The following is a 5,331-nucleotide window of genomic DNA, read 5'->3' as shown; positions in this document are numbered from 1 at the left end:
GACAAACAGAACCTGGCAGGCCTGCCATGTCCTCACGTAGGCATAACACCTGAAGAATTGGTGAAAAAACAAATCTTCCCTAACAAGTGGGAAGGGCAAAGAAGAAGAAAAATCCTAGAAGGCCCAGAAACATAGACCACAGCTAGATCTCTGGCATGATTGATAGTGATGATAGCCAAATGATATGCACAAACACTACATTATTTTACTCACTTGGAGACAAGGACTCCTGAATATAATTAGCATAAAGATCTTAGGGTACATCTATACAAGAAATGCATTTACTGTGAAAGTTACTGAGAAAGTTATTCTGGACACTCACCACCAGTTGTGCAACTTCCAATGCAGGGACACAAGAAAACTGCGAAAGAATGTTAACATGAACACTTCAAAGGAACATAATTATCTCAGCAGCAGAAATACAAAGGCAAACATAAAGAGGTTCAAAGCAAAGTATTCAAAAGTCATACTTTTGATGAAACTCAGCTAGATAGATAAGAATCATATGCCCAAAGTTTGGGAAGTAAAGAAAGAAGATTATTTTATGGTGAGAACAACTCAGGAGAAGGAAGTTATTTCTAATATATATGTATATATCCAACCATAATTGGAACACTTAATCTGGTGAGTGTTATCAGGTATAAAGAGAAAAAAGTTAGAATCCATAGCAATAATATAAAACTCAATGACTCACTTCTGTTACTAGATATGTAACACACACACATGCACACACACATACACACACACACACACACACACACGTAAAAATGCACACACAAACAAAATGAAAGACTACAAGAGATGAAGTACCCATAGACAAAAATTGGTATATTTCATCTATCAACTACAGACTATAAAAAGTTTTTCTTTTCAGTACATAAAACATTCTCTACATAGAACTCTCTGGTTTTTTTTTCTTATTGTCACAAAATATGCAAGGAAATAACTTTGGAGAAAGAAAGGCTTATTTTGGCTCACAGTTTTAGAGGTTTAGTACATGGTCATCTATCTCCATCACTTTGGGAAATCTGAAACACTATTTCAGAAAGGCAAAGTGATTGAGAAAGACTGCAGCCAGAAGAAAAGAAGAAGGAAACAGAAGAGGGGAAGAGATAGATTAAGATGTAGTTGTGAGTTTAAGTCCCATCCTAAGTTACCCATTTCCTCAAAATATGGGCTTGTATATTTATATCCCATTCAACTATGAATTGAAAAGTGGACTGGTTCTCTGATGATATTAGTACTCTCATAATCTTTCTCAACAATGATAGAAGAGCATAAGAGGCTCTTACGCATAGAACCGTATCTCTAGCTCATAAATTTAGCCCATTTCAATGAGTAAATCTCCACAAAAGTCTTAAAAGACTCATCTGTGAAGAGAGAGAGAGAGAGAGAGAGAGAGAGAGAGAGAGAGAGACGGAGAGAGAGACGGAGACGGAGAGACGGAGAGGGAGAGGGAGAGGGAGAGGGAGAGGGAGAGACGGAGAGGGAGAGGGAGAGGGAGAGGGAGAGGGAGAGAGAGAGAGAGAGAGAGAGAGAGAGAGAGAGAGAAGGGGGAAAGCTAGAAATGCAGTTTGTCAAGCAAGAAAACAATTGCTTTGGCGGGGCAGTGGTGGTGCACGCCTTTAATCCCAGCACTTGGGAGGCAGAGGCAGGCAGATTTCTGAGTTTGAGGCCAGCCTGGTCTACAGAGTGAGTTTCAGGACAGCCAGTGCTATACAGAGAAACCCTGTCTCGAAAAAACCAAAAAAACAAAAACAAAAACAAAAACAAAAACAAAAAAACAATTGCTTGATCTTTAAAAAAAGTTTTAAAAACTAATGGAAGAAAGTAATGAAAATATTTAAAAAATAGAAAGGTGCTCTTGATTCATTGATTAGAAGAATCAGTGTACTGTAGATGACTATGCTACCTAAAGGAAACCATAGGATTAATGCAATTGTTATATAGACAATAATCTTCAAAGTAATAGAAAATTATTCAAACAAACAAACAAAAAAGATGTCAATTCTCCCAGGGAACCTGCAGGCCATTCCAGACAAAGAAACAGGTAGGCTAACTGTAGATCTTTGCTAACTGTATATGTCAATGGATGGATCATTTAGACATTTTCCTGCAACACTGTGTTTTTAGATCTTCTCTATATACTAAATCCACCAGGGATTTTCTAGGATTATGCTGGATACTCAGGCCAAGAAGGCATGTGGCCTAATTACAGATGCTCACCTGTTTTTCTCTCTCTGAAGTTGAAACCCTCAATCTCAATCCCATATGTGTAGTAGACAACCTGATGTGGCATGTCCCTCTTCAATACCTGTATCTCCAACAGGAGAAGAAGATATTCTCCTTCAACCAGCCTCCTCACTCATTCTATTATCCAGGCCTCTAACTCCAGCAGACATTCTTTGGGAACCATCCAGGCAAGCCTGACAGAGAAGAAAGTAGACTAGCCAAGCAGATAGGTGAGCTTCAGACCTTCATTTTCCCTCCTCTCCCCTATATCCTATTGTCTAGTCCTATCCCCATCACTGTGGCAGACTATCTATTGTGGCATCTCCTCCCTCTCTGCCAACATTCCCAGGTGAAGAAATCGCCGTGGAACACCTCAATTTTCTCACTCCTTAGATCATCTCAGACCCTACTTCTAGTCCATCCTATTCCTAAGTGTCAGCTGCCAATATTTAGAAACTTTTTTTACCTGGAAATCTTAGAGAGGCCATATTTATCAAGATCCCAGAACAATTTCCTTTCAGGAAAAATACAGCAACCATACACTTCTAAGAACCAGAAAGAGCATCAAAAAGCAACTGAAAAAAACCACCCACCCAACAATGTCAGCATCTAAAATTACAGTCTTCCCAAACCCAGAGACCTAGACACCAAGCATAAGAAACACAATAATAACACACAGGATAATATGTCTCCACTAGTGCCAAGCAAAACTTCTACAATAGGCCCTGCGAACTACAACAATTCTGAAGCTCAAGACAAAGGCCTTAAAGTACATTTTATGAATATCATAGATGTAATTAAAGGGAAATGAAAAAATTCCTTAAAGAAATCTATGAAGAGACAATCAAGCAGTGGAAGAAAATGAATGAAAATTGACAAAGACCAGAAAGTGAAAATAGAATCCATAAAGAAAAACCAAACAAAGAGAAACATGAAAATGAAAATATTAGGAACTTGAACAGGAACATCAGAATTAAGGTACCAACAGAATACAAAAGATGCAAGAGAGAATCTAAGGAAATGAAGAGACAATAGATAAAATTAATATTCTGGTCAAAGAAAATATTAACCCTAAGAAACTGGCACAAAACATTCAGGAAATCTGAGACACTATGAGAAGACCAAATCTATGAAAAAAAATGGGAATAGATGAAGAAGAAGAAACTCAACTCAAAGGCACAGAAAATATTTTCAACAGAATCATAGAAGATAATTTTCCTAAGATGAAAATGAAAGTGTTTATCGAGGTATAAGAAGCATGCAAAACACCAATCAGTCTGAATTGGTAAGAGAAAAATGTACCCTCATCAGATAATAATCAAAACTTTATACATCATGAAAAATGAAAGAGTATTAAAACCTGCAAGGGGAAAAAACAAAGTAACATATAATTGCAGTCCTATTAGAATATCACCTGACTCTAAAAGCAAAATGGCTAAACAGATGTGCTACAGACTCTCATGGACCACATATGCTAGCCCAGCCTATGATACCCAGAAAACTTTCCATCACAATAGATTGATGAAATAGGACATTTTATAATAAAATAAAACTTTAAAAAGGAGGGAATTAGGTTGCATGAAAATAATAAAGATCTGAACAGAAGAGGAAAAAATGTCAGAGTGAAAACACAGCCTCCAGTACGAGGATATTAATAGATTGTAGATGAGCTATTCATCAGGTAAGAGATAAGAACCAAAAATATGCAAAGGACTCAAAAAATATAAGTAAAACATTCTGAACTCAACATGCTCATGTTATCCAAGTAACTTTCCATTTTATTAAGATTTATTTTATTATTCAATGTGTAAGTATGTTTGTCTTTATAAATGTCTGCATCACATGAAGGCCTGATACTCAGGGAAGCCAGAAGATTATGTAAGACCTCCTGAATCTGTAGTTACAAGTGGATTGAGCCACTATGTAAGAATTGAGAATTGAATCGAGTCTTGTGGAACACCAACCAGTACTCTTAACCATTGAGTCAATTCTCTAGCTCCTAAACAGATGTTTCTTAAGAGAGGATACATAGCTGTCCAATAGATGTATCACAGATGACCAAAGAAATGCAAACACAAATCATAATGAAATATAATTTTGTTTGTAGGATGGCTAGAACCAAAAAGGCAAAAGGCAAAACCAGAAACAAACAATAAAACCATGAACTTCACTAAATGCTGATGCAGAAACTGGAGAAGATTTACAAACTCTTTGTGGAAATGGTGGCTAGGAAAGTCATAACAAACAACATAGACCCTTTTCAAAAATATAAAGCTGGAAATAGCCCACTCTCCAGTTATTCTCCTGGTTATATCTAAAGGGAAGGCCCAGACGCCAGGGAACTGAGAGGCTCCCAGGATCAAAAGTAGATGACTTTAGCCAAAATGCCCAACAAATGGGAGATAGAACCTGTAGAGACCACCTCCAGCAGATAGGCATGGCCCCCCAGTTGAGGGATGAAGCCACCCACCCATCTCAAAATTTTTAGCCCAGAAATGTTCCTGTCCAAAAGGAAGAAAGGGACAAAAAATGAAACAGATACTGAAGGAAATGTCATCCAGAGACTGCCCCACCTAGGGATCCATCCGAACCAAGACATTATTGCTGATGCCAAGAAGCGCTTTATGACAGGAACCTGGTATAGCTGTTCCCTGAGAGGTTCTACCAGCACCTGACTAAGACAGATGCAGCTACTCACAACCACCCATTGGACTCAGGACCCCAGTGGAAGAGTTCAGGAATAACTTAAGGAGCTGAAGGGGATTGCAACTCCATAGGAAAAACAATATTAACTAACTCAACTACCCAGAAGTCCCAGGGACTAAACCACCAAACAAAGATTATACATGGAGGGAGCCATGGCTCCAAATACATATGAAGCAGAGGATGGACTTATCTGACACCAATGGGAGGGGAGGCCCTTGATTTTATTAAGGCTTGAAGCCCCAATGTAGGTCAATGCTAGGAAAAAAAAAGAGGCAGGAGTAGGTGAGTGAGTGAAGGATCACTCTCATAGAGGCAAAGCAGAGAGGGCACAGGGATTCTGGGATGGAGGATTTGTGGAGGGTAATCAGGAAAGGGATATAATTTGAAAAATAA

The sequence above is a fragment of the Mastomys coucha genome, unplaced genomic scaffold (genome assembly GCF_008632895.1).
Source record: "Mastomys coucha isolate ucsf_1 unplaced genomic scaffold, UCSF_Mcou_1 pScaffold12, whole genome shotgun sequence".
Classification (NCBI taxonomy): domain Eukaryota; kingdom Metazoa; phylum Chordata; class Mammalia; order Rodentia; family Muridae; genus Mastomys; species Mastomys coucha.
This window is presented reverse-complemented; position numbering follows the sequence as displayed.